Raw genomic sequence first — 18,338 nt, forward strand, 5'->3', positions numbered from 1 at the left:
ATATGCCACCCTTGGTGGAAGATTCTCTCAATAGTTTCTTAACAGCTTTCTTTTTCTATTCAGAAAGGTGGACCCTGGAGGGAAGACACATCTATTCTGCAGCTCCCCATGAATCTGACATGCAGAAAACAAAAGATCCAGTGGTTTGGGAAGTCACTTTGGTAAGCTGATTAACAGTTTTTAATAGTGCTACAGGAAATCAGAGACTCCTATAAAAGTACTATTTCCTGTTCCATCATTCATAACATTTGCTGATTTGATCCAGCCTTCTTGCAGGTTGTGGCTCCCACTATACCCTGCCTCTAGGAACCTCTGGATTTTACCATAAGCCAGCCTCCTGTCCAGTTACACACGTGGGAATAGGGGAGGCAGCAGACCTTGACTGAACCCTCCTAGAATTCCAAGTCTCTGGGGTCTGGCTTCCCCAGGGATCCTCCTACAGCTCTTACCTTAAGATGAGACGTGGATGTGCTGAGTGCCAGATGGAGCCCCCGGCTGAGCTCATGAGGAACAGTACAAGCTGCTGCTGCCCCACCCTTGACAAGCAATCTGATGAGCTGATTGGGCTCCAGACCAGTCTCCTGAAGGTCGGCTGTGGCCAGGGCAGGACCTGCAGGTGGGACAGACAGAGGAAAGGTCTTCTCACTTGACTTCAAGTAATTTGTTATCGATTTTCAGAGTAGAAAACACTCTTAAGGTCACTTAATTTTCATCCTGTGACTTCTCCAATACACTTCACAGATTTGTTCTTTATATGAGAACTCTCTACCACATGCCAGATTTTGTGCTCTGTGTCAGGGATACAGGGATATCTACCACAGTCCTTTCCCCAGACTGGACACATTTTACCATATTTTTCATACAGGAAATAATTCTACAATATATTCCAGTTATTTAATTAAGAAACATTTCAGAGTCCCCTATGATGTACATAAAAAGGAAGCCTTGAAGAGTGCACTGTGGGTGAGAGACCACTTCTGGTAAAGAGGTAAGTGCCACGTGCCAAATGCCACAACAAAAATGTGCACAGTGCTGTGTGTGAGCACAGGGAGAGAGAGGAAGACCTGGGGGTGAGGTATTGCAAAACCGCCTCAGAAAAGAAACTGAATCTTGAAGAAAAGTAGGAAATTGTGAGCAGAAAAGAGTGAGAGAGGCAGACATTCACCACCAAGGATATAAATAATAATATAAATGATAATAAATGATGCTAGCAGCTAACATTTCCTGACCACTTACAATGAAGCAAGCACTGTTTTTAATGCTTTCCATGTATTGACTAATTTAAGCCTCCCCTAAGCTTATGAGGTATATTAGCCCATTTTGTTGGAAAGTGAACTGAGGCATGAAGAGGTTAAGTGATACAGGAAGTGAGTGGCAGGGTCTGGATTTGAACCTGGGCAGTGGTGCTCCTGGGCTCATACTCTTTATCACAGTAGTCACTGACTGGTGGTTCTCTCACAATGGTTCTCCCCTGGGAACCTGCTACAAATCCAGATTTGAGTCTCATTCTGACTTACTAAATCAGAACCTCTTGGGTTAAGTTTATAGCATTTTGTGTTTTAACAAGCCTTCCAAGTGATTCTGGTGCCTGCTTACATTTGAGAAGCCCTGCTCCGCACTATAAACATGTAATGAGAAGGGACGGCATATTCAGAGGAATACGAATGGTGGGGGAAAGTCAGCAAGAAAGATGGGGTAGATTGTGAAGAACCTTGCATATTATCTAAGGAGAACAGGCTTTGTTGTACAGGCTTTAGGAGGGAAGGTGGAAGTGTAGCAGAATTAAGGTGGAAGTGGCATGATTGAGCTCTGGCCTTTGGGATGGGATCTCTGGCACTAATGCTAGGAATGGACCAGAGGGGGAAGAGGCCAGAGGGAGGGAACCCAGACAGGAGGCGGGGCCGTGGTTTAGACCAGCAACGGCAGGGGCTGCACTGAGGTGGTGACAGTACAGAGAAAGGAGGAATGAGAACAGATTCAAGACAGAATGTGATAACAGTTGGAGATGGGCTAAAGAGCTGGCAGAGGTTTCCAGGACGATTCCATGGCTTCCAACTTCAGAAGTTGGGTCAGCGGTGAAACTATTTAGCCAGACTGACAATGCTGGAGGAAAAACAAGATTGAGAAGATTGGCTTCATTTGAGAAATGTAAAGATTGAGGTGTCTGTGGGACATAGGTTGAAAATATTTAGAATGCCAGGAGAAAGAAGGATCTGGTGCTCAGAGGTGGGGTCAGGGCTGGGTATATAGGTTTGGGGTTCACCAGCTTAAGTGTGATGGTTGAAGCCATAGATAAAGTTAAGGCTGTTCACAAACTGTGTAGGAAGAAAAGAATGAAGTCTGGAATTATGCAGGATGCTAACATTTAAGGGGTGGCTGGAGCAAGAGAGCAAAGGTGGCTCAGAAACAGAGCTTAGAGAGAAGAAAACAAAGGAAAAAAGATCTCAAAATCAAAGGATGAGAAAGGTTGGAGAATGAAAGAAATAGAGGGTTGACACTGGTTTCAAACATAGAGGTGTCAAGTGTGAAGACTGAAAAGAAACGCTGGTTTTAGCAATGAAGAGATCACAGGTGAATTCAGCAAGAACAGTTCCAGTGAAGGGATGGGCACAGATTCATTCATAGATTTGTTTTGCAGATGAGAAATATCCACCACATACATGCCAGAATTTGTGTTTTGTAACAGGAATATAGTGACAAGCAGGGCATACATGAAGCAGCTCTTACCACGCAGTAGGGAAGACAAGTAATGAACAGAAACTACAAAAATAATTATGGGAGCACAAGTGAGGTAAGTGCTCTGATGAAGACGTGAAGACGTATAGAATGCTTGTGATCAGGAGCATAGAGCAACAAGACAAATGCAGACAGAAGACAAGGGAAAGGAAGGTACATTTCACTTGGGTCCCACAAGATGACTAGGAGTGAGCAAAGGAAAGGGGATGGAGAATGTTCTAGGCAGAAAGAAAGGCAGGTACAAACACCCGCAGAGAGAAAGAGCTTTCATATGTTCAAGAAATAGAAGGAAACCAAGGTGGTAGAACAGTGTTAGCATGGCAAGGAGTGGCTAGGAGTAAGGTTTGAAAACAAAGCTTTGTGGGACAGGTTAGGGATCTGGGACTTCATCAAAGCAGTCATAGGAAATCACTGAAGTAAAACCTAAAAGTTAGGAAGAGACCTGATCTAATTTGCATTTTTTTAAAAGATGACTTTGGGTGCTTGTGAAGAATGAATTTAGGTGAAGAAGGTGATGAATAGGGAGTAGATACACTGAGATCAGTTAGGAAATTATTACAGTACAGGCAAGAGATGGTGGTGTCCTGAACCAGGGTGGTGGCAGGTAAGTAGGTATGGATGAGCAGATTCTAGAGCTGTTTAGAAGGTGTGCTCAAGAGAACTGAGGGATTGGATGTGGTAAATGGGGAGGAGAAGTGAGGCCATCTTGGACTCTGTACTCCCTCTCCATATATTCTGAATACTCACAGAGGACTACTGAGATGGAAGAACACATACCCCTGAATTCTAAGTAGAGATAAGGCCAAGCCCTAGTGGCTCTGGTAGGGCTCACACCAGCAGCTGGGGAACAAGTCTTCCAAGCCTTCTTCTCCTAAAGGGCTTCTAATCCCTTAGAGATAAAATGATTCCTTTGAACAGGAAGCCTCCTGAAAATCACCTCTTCTTGTTTTGTCATGCTATTTCTGATGTCATGTCCTCTGGGGGTAGGATGCCTAGTAGGTTAAGTCTCCATGGCTCTGCCACTCTGTCTGGGCAAGCCATGCTATGAATGGCTTCTCATTAAAGAACCTCATGCACTGTTCAGGGCGTTCATAAAATGCATTCAGTATAGTATGGAGAATTCTAGGTCCCAAAGGCCAACCTCCATTTGATTACTTTACCCTCTCACATTTTGTCAATTTTAAATAAATATGCTAGACTTTGATTTCCAGTAGTATGGTAAGCTAAGTTCTTAGATTAACCCTTCCACTGAAAACAACTTGAAAATCTTGAAAAAAAAATGTATATATATGTATATAAATGTATATATATACACAAACATATATATACATACACACACATATATAAAACAATATGTGTGTGTGTGTGTGTGTGTGTGTGTGTAAAACAATATTTCTAAAAGCATTGATGAGCTGGCAAGAAAGAAAGGATTCACTGTCCAGGGCTTTCTTCAGATAATGGAATATAGCCAGGTTCTGGCTATAATAATAGTCAATTTTATTCACATAATAATGACTACAATGTAATTAATGAAGTCAAAGACAAGCTTTCAACTATGTGCAGGGAACAAAAAAAATGAAGAATAACCAAGATGATTTGAAAAAAATGGACTGAAGAGAACTTTTAGAAATAAAAATTAAGTAACTGAAATTACGTACTGTAAACAGATTTAATAGCATATTAGATACAGTCTGAGAGAGAAGTAGTGAACTGGAAGCTAGGTAAAAATAAGTTAACCAAAATGCATCATAGGAAGGCAAAGAAAGACTCAGAAAATATGAAAGAGGCTTAATGAGATATGAAAAATCATGGCTAACATGTCTATTTGGAATCCCAGAAGGAAAAAGGAAAGAATGCTTGAACAAAGAATGGCTAAAATTTTTCCAAAAGTGAGGAAAGATATCGACACACACATTCAAGCATGCCAATGAGTTCAATAGGAATAAACAGAAAATCCACCACCAGTTACAGGTCAGTGAGACTGCAGAACACCAAAGACGAAGAAAGTAACTCAAAAGCAGCCAGAAAGAAAAGACAAGTTACCTTTCAGTGATTAGAAGACAGAAGACAGTGCCAGAATACCTTCAACGTGCTAAAAGAAAGTAACTGTCATCTGAGAATGCTACACTTAAAGAAAATTTCCTTTCAGAATAAGGAGATTTAAGACATTATCCAATGAACAAAACTGAGTTTAAAACAAGTAGACCCTCATCAAAGGATATTTTTAAAAGATGCGTTTCAGATAGGAAGAAAGAGATTCTAGATGGAAGATCTGAGATTAAAGAAGGAATGAAGAACAAAGGAAATGAACATGAATTTTCTCAGTCTGTTGTTGAGGAAATAACAGAGGTTTGGAGTCAGACCTGTTTATATTCATATCTCGCTGTGGTTTCTTGCTACCTGGAATATTTAAATCATGTTACTTAATCTCTCATAATTTTAATATCCTTATCTTAAAAATTCGTATAATGATGCCACTTATGCAAGGTTTCTGTGAGGAATACATGAGCAAACACGTATAAATGCTTTTAACATAGACTCTGCATCTAGAAGGTATAGAAGAAATGTGACTCTTATCTCTTCAAAAATTAATGAATAAACAAATATGTAAGATATTGATAGCAACAAAGAATTGCCCCCTCTACTTCAGGTGCAAGATAAAATTCTGGCCCTTTTTCGTATTTTGTGAATCTACACTATAGGGCTGAACTTTAGTGGTTGTTTTCTTTTTGTCTTTTCAGTATCAAGCCTAAGATCTTCCAAACAAAACATTTATGATTTATTAAACAAACAAACAAACAAACACTGCATATGTACTCATAAGCCCCAGGGTTATATCCTGGATTCCAGTTTTAAAATAATTTGTGTTCACAGTTTTATGAAGTCATAAAATACAAGTTGGCCCATCCACAGGGCAAAATGGCATATCCTGCCCAAACCCCTCCCTAGGGCTCTCCTGCCAACTAGGAGATAGCAACAGACAAATGATCCCCCTGCTGCAGCTTCTGCACCCTAATATCAGTGCTGAGACATCCTCCCTAGCTCTATCCTTGACTACGCGCTCTGTTTCATTAAGGACAAAGAAGCCAAAGCAATATGAAGCTGCTAAAAAAAAGTTCTCTGACTAATTTTCATTTGGCAACAATTTGGTGGGTGAAGGGGTGGGAAGACAGATAAACCCAGAACCAATCTCTCCTTGACAGTGTCAAGGAAACAAATAGCGCTGCTCCTGAAGTTCTTAGACCTGGGCTGGCATCCTTACTCTGACATTTGTTACCTATGTCTTCTTCACCTCGAAGGCAATGATTGTATTATATTTGTAGAACATGTTACAATTTACTAAGTGTTTTCAATTATAATTTCATTTAATATGCACTGCTGGGTTACAATAGGCAGCATAATGCTCACATATTTGCACTGCTGTAAAGAGTCTGGGACAGCTGTGTAGACTGCAAAGAGCTTTGTCAATGTGAAGGATCATCACCAGGTACAACTGACCCTTGAACAACTTGGGGGTTAGGGGTGCCCACCACCCGTGCGGTTGAAAATCCATGCATGCATAGATGTCCAGACTAGGCGTTTCCCCTGGGACAATGGGTTTGAAGTGTGCAGGTCGGTTGAAAAATCCGTGTGTCAGTGGGCCTGCGCAGTTAAACCCGTGTTGTTCAAGGGTCGACTGCACAACTCGCCGTCGGGAGCAGGGTTTCCGCAGTCCAAGTGCCTGCATTTGAATTCGGATTCTACACATATTGGTTTTGTGACCCTGAGCAAGTTGCTTAGCTTCCAAGTTCCTCACCTCTACATTAAATTAAGTATAACAACAGTCCCATCTCATAGCTCAGGGAAGTACTCAGTGAATGAGGGTTGACTTAAATCTACAGCAAGTCAAGCTGAGGGGTGTCCGACCACACACATCACACTAGCTAACACCCATCACCCTCCAGCCTTTCTTATCCATGGTTACCTCCATTCTCCACACCCCTGAGCAAATATTTGCAAAGGGTGGGCAGAAGCTCTGGATATTAGGACATACTGTGGATTGTTTCTTAAAGATTCCAAAGCCTCAGATTCTCACTAGCTTTGCAGGCATCTCTATGTTGTTTTGGATGGAAGCAAGACCCCAATCAGCCCAGACCCTTCCCACCTCCACCTGAGAGTCTTGCTTGGCAGGCTGCACAGTTCTGAACTACCAGCTGCTGGCTGAGCCTCAGTCTCACTGTGCAGCACACCTTACTGGTTAAAGGAGTTGAGGCCTGAGCCAACACCCCATAGACCTATTATAATGACATGTGAAGCGAATGGCTAATTTAACCCAATCCAATGAATGGATGGAAATTACTTGGCTGCAAAAAATATAAGCTGCCTCTATTTAAAAGGCTTTATCTTGGTAAAGTACTTTCACATTGTCACTGTTTCATTCTACCATTATGACACACCTAAGAGCTATGAGGGGCAATTATTTTATTGATGAGGCAGCTGAGGCCCACAATGAGCAAGTGAAAAGGCTCTTCTTGCCAGAACCTGCTGCCAAGTACAACTGCCTGCCTGAGCTTTCTGGCCTGTCCGGCTATGCTACCGCTCTTGGGCCAGGTCCTGGGAGAACTGCATTCTATGAGGCCCACAGCAGGACTTCCATCAGGTTGGCATTTACATTCAGAAGGTGCAGGGCAGGAGAACAGGAGGCATGGCTTGGTCTCTCAGTTTGTGTCTTAGCCCAGAACAAGAAAACACACACTCGGAAGCACTTATCAGACCCCAATCAGCTTGGAGTTCACAGGCTGCCGTCGGCAGCAGAGTGGACACATGTGTTCTCTGAATGAGGGCAAGCCAATCAGCCACAACCGTCACTGTGCTATTACCATCTCTTTCTAAAGGGCCTCTGGGCCAGCCCAGCCCAGGAGATAGCTTGGCCAGCCTTGGGCCAGGGTAGATAGCCAGAAGCCCAGGCAGGCAAGGGGCAAAGAGGCCAGGACTAACCACTGTTATCAGGCCTCAGATGTGGTAATCTGTGAAAAGCTGCCTTTGGCTGTATAACCAGGGCTAAAGAGAAATCAGGCGGCAGACTTGAAAGAATTCAGTAGTGAGCCTGCTGTTAAAAAGAGTTATCACCTGGGTTTCCCCTCTCGGTCTATTTTGGTAAGCTTTCCTGGTGGATAACTTTGTATGAAGAGGGTGAGTCTCCAAGGGTGACCCCGCCTGCTTCCTTCCACTCCACAGCCCCGCAGCACCTTCCACAGGGATCTAAACACCATTTCCATTCTAACGGAGCATGGACCATCAAACCCACATCCACGCAGATTCTAGAGACCTACCAGAGTGGACACTCATATGCCTGGGCAGGGCCGGCTGTGCTTGATTTTAGAAGACATCCTTGTCTACTTGGAGGAGGAAGATCAGAGAATCCGGAATCGCCTCCTGGCTCCTTACATTTTTAAAATGGTAAATTGTTGGTGAAGGCCAGCACTGGAGGACGTAAGCCTATTGGTAGGGTTGAGGCACGCCTTACAGCCTGGATAGAACTTCATTGGTTCAATTTCCATGCAGACTGGTTCTCAGACACTGTTAAAAGGGACTTAAGGACCCTCATGGAACATCCTCCCAAGACTCCCTGCCAGCACCTGTCAGCTGAATTCTACTATCCTCAAGGGTCTAGCTCAGTTCTCACCCACCTGGTTAAGACGTCTCCAAAACCTATTTCTTTCTAAAGCACATACCATCTGTCCTGCTCCCTTGGCAATAGTCACGTGTGTGTCAAAGGAAGTATTACAGCCTTCGTTTTTTTTCTCCCAGAACAATGCACTGCACACAATAGGTGCTCAATAAGTATCTGTTGATCCATTCTGTTTTTTGAGGTTTTTTTTGTTTCTTGGCTTTTACGTCCAATAAAACCGCATTGATTTATCCCTAAAGTATCAGAAAATTCAGATGCAGTATGTGGTATAACGTGATTGCTATTCAGTACAAATTAGAGCTTCTATTCTATTTCTAACTCCAGTAAATGGGGCCTGGTTTAAAAAAATTTTTTTGTTTGCAATGTGTGATTACATAATGTAGGCCTAGTAATTTTTTTTCATTAACATTCATTTCACTTAGCAGTTCTTTTTTGTATCTTTGTTTCTAATTCAAGCTGTGGTTAAATGCATTGAAATTACATTCTTTAAAAAGGAAGTTCTATAGCAGATTTTTTTTAAATTGCAGTACAATTGGCCCTACCCTTATATTTCTGAATGGCCTGTGTCTGGGGCAGCTCACCTAATTTGGAGTCAGGGGATTTGGCTCCCATTTCACATGTGCGTTAACAGAATTCTGTCATCAAGCAGACCCCACAAACCAAGGGCTCAGCCCTTTGTAGGGAGCTAGTCTGGTGGACAGGGATCAACAGCATGGGTGTCCATGATGTAGATGTCTACACCAGAAGTGGTTTAAATTCAGAACTCAAACAATTTATTTAACTTCTCTGAGTCTCAGTTTCCCTGTCTGTAAAATGGGGGTGCTGAGTCCTAAATTAGCAGCCTGGCACATACTGGTACTAAATAAATTATGAATGGGGCCCATGTGAAAGTCTGCAGGGTGCATTGCTGCTTCTCTAGCTGGCTTCATTTCCAGAGTTAAAGCCACACCTACTGAAGCCAGAACCCCGAACCCCAAACAAAGATGAACCCCAAAAATCTGAGTATAGGATGCACGGTAGGAGCTAGTACAGTCCACAGAGAGGGTCATGACAAGCAATAAGAAATGTGCCAGAGACACACTGCAGAAGATAAAAATGCTAGAAAGAATGCCTGCTGGAGAAACAGGAGGTAAACTTAGCCATTATTTACAGCCAGGATAATCACACCCTAGGAATACTCTGCCTTGCCCCAAGTAAATACAGAGTCAAGCTACAGCAGGACACCAAGGGTGACAGAAAAACAAAACTGATCACGATCAAGAACAAGAACAGACATTGTGACCAAGCCCCTGCTGGCCCAAGAAGACTTGCCATCTCTCTGCCTGGGGCAGTCAAAGCGAAACTCGCACTTTTATAGTACATATGTAATTGGTTGAAAAGCTTAATTTAGTTGCTTCATAAATTCCATTAGTGTTTTATCTATGTATGTAATTAAGCTAATTTCAAGCAAATTTTCTTTTGGCTAAAGGCTCCAGTTAAGAAGCCTAATGAAAGAAGGTTCATAGAACACATACCCAAATCCATGCAGATTCGAGAAAACTTCTAGAGTAGACACCAATGTGTGAGGCATGGCTGGCTGTACTTGGTTCTGTACAATGATATTACCATCTGGATGAAAGAAAGGATCAGAGTCCAGAGTCAAATCCGGGCTCTGAAATTACTATGCCTTTACGTATGTTACATTTCTGATGCTGCTTCCTCATCGGGAAAAAGTAGATGATAATAACCACCTTAGAGGACCATTGGGAGAAATGTATGAGGTGCTATAAAAGGCGCTTAGCGCATAACCTGGCCCCCCCAAAAGGGGCAGACTCACAGAAGCTCCTCTGGCTGAAGCAGAGAATTAAAAACCAGAAAGTAACAAGAAACGAGCAGAAAGATTGCCCAAGTAAAAATGGCCTCTGATGGCAAAGGACAGTGAGACAGAGAGGCTGGGGCACTCTCTGGTGCTAGGGTTAATACCGAGCCCGATCAGCTGGGAAGATGAAAAAAGCCCTGGAGATGGTGGTGGCGGCTGCTAACACCATGAATGCGTTTTAACGCCACTGAACTGTAGACTTTAAAATATTAAAACTGTAAACTTTACGTCATGTATATTTTACTCCAGTAAAAAAAGTCTAAGTTACCAAAGAAAATAAAAAACAGAACAATATACCCTAAACCCAACTCTCAGTTCACTTTAGACACTGAAACAAAAGTAGTGTAAAGGAGAGTTGGGGTCACCTTCTAACCATGGGACTCTGTGGGGAAGGCAGGGTGCCCCCAGACACCACACTGAAGGCCCCACAAGTCAAGATCTCCATTGTGTGGAGCTCTCCTTACCCAGGAAGTCCACCTTAATACAAGCTCCTGGAAGACTTGGAAACCAAAAGCCACCACAGACCATGACACCAGAGAAAGATCTTGAGATTCTTATGCGGAACAATCTGTCTTCTCTGATGGTATCTCCCAACAGTAACTTCTGACCGTAAAGCACATGGAAGCTCCCTAACACAAGGATTGCCGCCCCTTCCCCCTGCATGTTCCCATGTGGGAGCGGTGGTGCTGCTGTCTAGTTCAGAAAACCCTTGCCTTTGGGAAGAAAGTCTAACTTTCACTCCTGCTCAAGTTATAGAAAGAGTAGCTTTGACAAACCACCTCCTCCTTCCCCACAGAAAAACAAACCCTGGCTGAAGATAGGTGTAATCTCTCTGGCCAGTGTCTCTATCCTCCTGCACCATGACCTGACCTTATTCATGGCCCCAGAAGGGCATGTTAGCTTGGTTCTACCATGCCAAGGGGGTAAAGGGTTGTCTCTGTGCCTCAGGAAACTTCTACTGCAAATGTCCATGGCCTGGGCCTGACCACACTAGGACCCAGCTGATCGTTCCCCAACTTCCCAGTTATTAGAAACCCTATGGGCAGCTCCCTGGTGGAGAGTTCAGCTAGAAGCTGGAAAAAGCGAGCTTGTGACATCCACCCCTCCGGGGAGCCTCCAAGCAGGAGGACCCTCTCGCCATCCACCAACACGTCTTTGCCTACCGTGCTCTGTTCTCTGTCACGGACCACGCCTTTGCTGCTTCCGCTCTCCTCTCTGCCTGTCCGGAGTCTGCTCAGACTTTTAAGTCCAGCTCAAATCCCACATCCTTTGTGAAGCCACAGAAATGCTCTTGACTCTGCTTGTCTACAAACTCCAACAGCGTTGATTATCTTTTCAGATCATCCCTCCAAGAGGACTGTGAATTCTGGTTGAAGGAAATATACTCTCTCTTCTTAAACCAGATCCCCTGGGACACTGAGGTGGCACAGGTCACCTAATCAGCACACGTATATGTTAATTAAGTGAGTAATTCTGTCCGTGCCCTCTGGGGAATTTCGGTCTAAGATTAGCATGCTGACAAGGACCAACAAGGGAAAGGAGGACCCCAGAAAAGAGAATTCAACAGCAAACTCTCCATAGATAATAGATAAAGCTACCGCTGCTGATAGGACCACAGTAAGCCTTCGCCATTGGTGCTTTTCACACCCATGAGCTCATCCAGGATGAACTAACAGATAATTATTCTCATTTCACTGAAGGGAAAAGAAATTCAGATTTAGAGGGTGAATCCTGAGGACATACGAGCAGTTACAGAGCTGGGCCCTGACCTCAGCATTCGGAGGGGCAGATTGAAGAATGGTTGAGGACACAGTCCTGAGGCCTGGCTGCCTGGGTTCAAATTCTAGCTGAGTCTCTTATTAGCTGTGCAACCTTCAGCAAGTTACTCTACCTCTGGGAGCCTTGTCTTCCTCACCCATAAAATGGGGAGAATGAAAATAACAGTACTGATCTCACAAAGCTATAATAAGGATTGAGTTCGTTTGTTCATGCCAAGCTCTCAGCCATGTCTGGTACATTTCTGTGCATCAGCTTTGGGGGGCAGTGGGAATAGGGTCCCTGAAGTTCTATGTGTGATCAGGGTGGGTCTGCAAGAAGTAAGTCTCCCTCCCTCAGCACCAATCCCATCTTCCAAACCAGAGGTGGGGGTGTGTGCTTATGTGGATTCAATGCGGCAAAGTGCATGTATTTGCTAGGAGAACTCAGGCTAGCTGCAAATCTTGGAGCTCAACACTGAGCAATTGCTAAAGTAAATAAAGTGAAAATAAACCAATCGCCCAGGTAATAGGAGATTTTCCTCTTGTCTGCACTGGTAATTGAGCCATTATAGCCAGCCTCCTACTTCCCCAGTGCTACTGTGAGTTTAAAAGGTGGTTAAGGAAGCTGCCTGGCTGGAAACGCAGATGCAGGCTTGGGAGGTCCCAGGGTTGGTCCCATCAGGACTTGGCACGCCCATAGCACATGTGCTAAGACTCGCCCTTCTCACCTTTCCCCCAAGCCCAGCACAGCACAGAACTGCATGGACCCAGGGGAGCTCCAAGAGCAGAGGGCTGGGTGCTGAGCCAATCCAGCCACACTGCTGGAGCTCTCTCACATAAGGCACAGTTCCCTCCCGCCCACCAGCCATACATTTTTTCCTGGGCAGGACACCTATGTTTCATGAATAAGGGGTCTTCAGCACAGGTTTGGTAGGGACAGAGGCCTTTGGACTCTGAACCGCTTGGAAAGCCTGTCTGTTGACCTCCCTGCATCTCCTAAAAAGGCCTGGAACATCACCCAGGGCCAGGCTCTGCCCCTATTTCGGCCAGCCCATCCAGGATGTGTCAACAAGCAGACCAGGGAAAAAAAGAGCCCTGCTGACATTTGAAGGAAGTTAGGGCTGAGAGCCAAAACAAACTGATAAAGAGAATGCACTCTCTGGAAGAATCTGTCACAAAGGAAATTCTGTATTCCTCAAGCTAGGTGAGACCCTGCATGTACCCTTGTCCATCAGACAGTGACCCTTTGAGTTACCCTAGGCAGATGAGGGCCTTCAGAAACCCATTCCCAACATTGGCCTTCATGAGGATCTTCCTCTTTCTAACCCAGTCTGTGCATCCTCAGTGATTTAGTCTGAAAGGGCAGAGAGGGTACGAGGCAAGAATGAATCAGAAATTAGAGACCTGTGGCCAAGGCTGGTTTGAGCAAGGTGCAGAGTCTATAGACAAAACCTACAGAGTGCTTACCCTGACCCCGCACCAGCACCTCAGCCTCAACCACAAACTCATTCTTTATACAGATGAAGTCATGCTGAACTGGCCACTGAGAGCAGCATCCAGAAAGAAACTGAACCCCAAAATGTCACTGCCGTTTCCTGGAAGGAGGCAGAGGAGTTCGCTCAGTCTCAGTACTGCTGATGAGTAGAGGGCCAGGGCAGTGTGATCCTGAAGGCATGGGCACTGGCCTAGCCACACTGCCTTGGTTCCCATCCCGCCTCTCTCATGTATTGGCTGTGTGACTGTGGGCATGATATTTGCTTCTCTGTTCCTCCGTTAACTTTTCTATAAAATGGGAACGATAGCAGCACCTACACGATTGAGTTGTAGTGAAGCTTAAAAGAGCAAGCACGCGTCAGGCACTTAATGCGCACTGGTTGTCCCGAGGATGACCAGTGTGCCAGGACAGCCAGCTTACGCCTTCTGTCCCAGCACCATTATTAATACTCTCCCTTTCTCTTTCAAGAGTGGACAGGTTGCATGATAAATTCTAAGGCTGACTGGCTCTTGTCTTTCTTCTGTCCATTTGGTTATCTCCCTGCTTTGTGCTGCCTCTCTGAGTATTGGGAAGCCAAGTTCCCAAAGTGTATGTCCCCGGGACAGCTCTGCCCACGCCACTGAAGTACCTGTGCCATCGACTCAGTTGTTCCTTTCTTCATTTTTCTCTTCACTTTGTCTTTCCCTCTCCTTCCTCTTCTCCCACAGCCATCCATCCTTTCCTTCCTGCTTGTTCCCCGTCAGTGCCTCAGGGTGCCAGGAGCACACACAGGCACATTTTGACTTTACTGAGGGCTACTGCTGACCCTGCACACCTGGATGGGACACTTTCTGGCTCTCTACCTGAGTTATGCTTTACCAAATTTCTCTTAGAGGAAAGGAAACGATTTGAGATGTCAAAGAAATTACCTGACCACTAGACAGATGTATGGAAATAATGTGGCATTTTGTGTATGTGTGTGAATTTCTGTTAAAGGGGAAAAAAGAGAACAATAGCTTGAAATGGTCCATCCAATGACAAAACCTGCCTATGAAAATCACCCCAAGGGCTCTTTTATGGGGGAGGCTGGAGGCTGCTCTCCAAGCAGCTGGTAAGAACAAAACCTGAGCCAGAAACTCAAGGGTCTCTACCATTCTCTGCCACTAACCAGCCAGTGGTGAAGACCATGATTTTCTGAAGCCTCAGTTTCCCCATCTATAAAATAGGGCACACCTGTCCCTAGCTCATCGGATCCTATGACATTGTAAGAGGCCCTGGCCCTATTCTTAGGATCCTGAAATGGCAGTTATGAAATTCCACAATTGTCTGTAATTACATCTTTAGAACTCATCTGGCCCTTTTTATAGGTCAAACATAGCAGGGAAACAAGGCCTGAGACAATATGATAACCTAAACTAATTACTGTCCAAGGAGTCATGGCAAAGCCTGAGTCTTCTGTGCACTAAGACTATGCAGTTGTTTCGTGTGAAGGAAAAGTAAAGGAGTGATATGGATTCAGTGACCGACTTGCTCGATCCCGGGGGGATCCCTCTACCAGCCTCCCTCACCTCAGCACAACTTCATTCAGCTGCCTTCCAGCATCCCAGCAGCCTGCAGGCTGGGCCCTGCTTCCCCAGAACACTCTCAGCAAATTCACAAGGAGCCTCGAGGCAGGGAGTACAAGAACCAACAGCCACTGCAGTCCCCATCCCCGTGCATGGTGCCATCACAGGCTCCCATATCTCCAATCAACTACCAAACCTGACCCCACTCCTGGGGTTCCCTGCCCAGCACTGGAGCCCAAATCTCCATCATCATGGTCTCCCCCTCTGCTCTGGCCTCTGACATTTATTCAGCTACCAGAGTAAATCTATTCCATCTGTCTCTGGATTCAAATCCCTGCCCAACCTCTTTTTTTGCTGTGTGCCCTTGGACAAGTTGTTTAACCTCTCTGACTCTGAGTCGCCTCCTTTGCAAGATGGGTAGAGGTAATAATCCCCTCATAATGTTCTTGGGAGGATTAAATGAGATCATGTCGGAAAATGCCTTACCACAGGCCCAGGCCCGTAACAGACTATTTCTCCTCCTCTCCACACATCCCTTTTAGCAATGTCTCTGGTCCTGCCCCTTCCTCTCCATTCCCAACAGCTCTGTTCAGCCCCACGTAGTCACTGCAATCTTCTCCCTCCCGGGTTCTCCTCCTGCAGCTTCCTTTACTGTTAGCACATCTCAAATATTGCTGCCAAATGCCAAGTCCTTCTGAGCCCCAATAACACCATTCCCCTTCTCAGAAACCATGAAAATATCCTGAGCCTAATAATGAAGTTCAAGTTCCCTAGCCTAACACTCCAGGCTTTCCAACATTCCTCACCACCATTCCAAGAATTCTAACCTTCTGATCCCAAACAACATTCTTCACCACATCACCTATTAATACTACGTTTTCCCTTGTCCAAGTGCATTGTGTGTAAGTGGACAAATGGATTCAGAGAGAGCCTTGCCACATGCTTGGGTAGATCCATTGCATCCTCATGCATACACACACATACACACGTGTGCACATGCACACATACACACATGTACACACACACACACACACACACACACACACACACACACACACACACACACCTGAACCATAGTCAGCGAGGCCGGCTGACTCACACGCCAGACCACAGCACGAATGGGGCCAGGGAGGAAGTGCAGCCCCAGTAGCAGCCCATTTCCTGACCTTCTTCCTTTGTTCTGGGAGGTTCTCTTTGCGACTCTTTTCTGTCTTTCTGACTTTGTGTCTCCTGGTTCTTCGTTTCTATGCACTGGCAACAGCCCCGCTGCTGTCTTGGCCCACGTGGCAAGGGCTCCTAGCAGCACTGACTTGCAAGTGAGGAGTTCTGGTTTCTAAACCAGTGACCCTGGGCCAGTCTCTTCACCTCCGAGCCTTGGTTTCCGAATCTGTAAAACAGGCTGGATGTGGCCAAAGGGTCCCCGAGGTCCCCTCCTGATTTGAGCCCCAGTGCTCCTCCGCCCTCCTCCAGTCCCCCTCAGGGTTCTGAGCAGACGGGATTATCTGAGAGAAGGGATCAAGGGCCAGGCCAGGCCTGGGGACAGGGGTCGGGAGTCCAGCTGTTCCCCCTCGCGTTGTACAGTGTTGCACAGTCTCCGGCAGGCCCTCCCAGGAACTCCATGTGCTGTACACACATAGGCGCACTCTTGGCTGCCAGGGAGAAGCAGGCAGGAAGCGCCGGCCTCTGGGGCGGCACCGGGCGGAGGGGGCTGGGAGGACGCCCACCCGGCAACCGTCCTCCAGTCCTCCACCGTACCTTGGGGTTTGCCGCCTTCCCTTCTATCTGCTGGCGCTGCCGCTCGCCTCACAGCTGTCAGGTAGCCGCCTGCCCCGCCGGCTGCTCCGCCTGATTCTCCCTGCCCGGAACCCGCGCGGGTTGGACTAGTCTCTGGCGGCGCAGAAGTGGAGACAGCGCCCGCCCGGGAGCCCGCGCTGCCGGTCGCCAACCCCTGGGCGCCCTCCGTGATCTGCACACACTGCGCGGTGGTGTCCGGGCCGGCAGGAGGAGACCTCAGACTGCCAGGGAGCCTGGGTGGGGAGGGCGGGGCTGCTGCTGACCTAGCCCGCCCCACTGGTTGGGCTGGTGGGCCCCTCTGTTTCAGAGTCCTCCTAGGCCCTTCGCCCTGGTTCCAGAATGTTTACAGGTTACAGAGCCCGGCATTTCTCTACAAGGGGGGAATTAGTCTGGGGCCTCCAGCGCCCACGGAAGAGAAGTGGCATCTAGGTTATGCATCCTGGAAAACTCCCATCATCTCGGTCTACTCCAGCTGTTCTGAGGATTTTGTCCTTCTTTATACTTTTCTGTCTCTTCTACATATTCTTCTGTGGGCATGAATGTTTGTATAATAAAAAAGCATCCAATATGTATTTTTAATAATGCTTTACATAAATCTTCAAAGAACTTCCAAGGCAGTCAGGCTGAGGGTATAATCCTCAGCTTGGTATAAAAGGCCCTCCATGCTGGCTCTCTGGCCACAGGCTAACTTTCCAGCTTCACCCCTGTTTTCCCCAAACACACATGTAACCCTGCTCTGGAAACACAGGCTGCTTGGAGTTCTGGCTTTGCCTGGAATGCCTTTGCCCTTTCTTCCCTGCCTGTCAAAATACTCTTCATCCACCCAGACCTCACTGAAATGTCCTTCTCAGTGAATCCTTCCCCAGACACTGGCCCCAACAGAGGAGCCCAGCGCCTTCTTGTTGAGCCTGTGCTCTAATACTCCTGTATATATTAGGATCCCCTTTCCCTCCCTTCTGCTCACCCTCCCTCCACACTAAGCCCTGTTCCCGAGGGGATAGAAATAACCATTATTGAGCAGCTATCATAGATCTCTATGATGTGTCTTTTCCTGTCCTTGAAACCCAGGTAGCCAGCCACTAGCCCACAGCTTCCCTCTACCCACCCACCCCAGCAGAAGGGCTTCACCAGACCCCCCACCCCTCAGTCCCCACCCCCACACTTCCCACCACAGTTTAAGGAGGTGTTAGGGCACTTCCCCAACCCTCCTTCTGGAGCCCTCGCCTTATACATTGGTCTTTTGTGTTCCTGTTCTGAGGTATGCTTGCTTGTGTTGATCCCAAGGTCAGGGCGGGTTGCATTCCACCTCTGACTCTCAGTGTTTCCCAAGCACACAAGTTTCAGGGCTGGCCTTCTAGCTAGCAAAACAGGCTGCATTTGATAGCCTGCCCTCCTCTCAGCCCTGTGTGAAGAAAAGAGCATCCTGAATATCAGAATCTGAGAAATGAAAGGAATCTTAGAGATTATCTGATGCAAAACCCAC

General features: G+C 46.2%; 1 protein-coding gene across 5 annotated transcripts in view; it reads right to left on the minus strand.

Annotated features, from left to right (window-relative positions):
- Positions 1–17,070, minus strand: part of CRACR2A (calcium release activated channel regulator 2A) — a 139,691-nt gene extending 122,621 nt beyond the window's left edge. For 3 of the 5 annotated variants that reach the window (XR_004956000.1, XR_004955996.1, XR_004955997.1), the window contains exons 1-2: positions 16,817–17,070; positions 450–610 (exon numbers count right to left, since the gene is read on the minus strand). The gene's annotated coding sequence lies outside the window, so the exon portion shown is untranslated. The other 2 variants (XR_004955999.1, XR_004955998.1) reach the window with 2 other exon arrangements.
- Between the last annotated feature and the right edge of the window lie 1,268 nt (positions 17,071–18,338).

Source organism: Rousettus aegyptiacus, unplaced genomic scaffold (genome assembly GCF_014176215.1).
Source record: "Rousettus aegyptiacus isolate mRouAeg1 unplaced genomic scaffold, mRouAeg1.p scaffold_m13_p_2, whole genome shotgun sequence".
In the NCBI taxonomy this organism is placed as follows: Eukaryota; Metazoa; Chordata; class Mammalia; order Chiroptera; family Pteropodidae; genus Rousettus; species Rousettus aegyptiacus.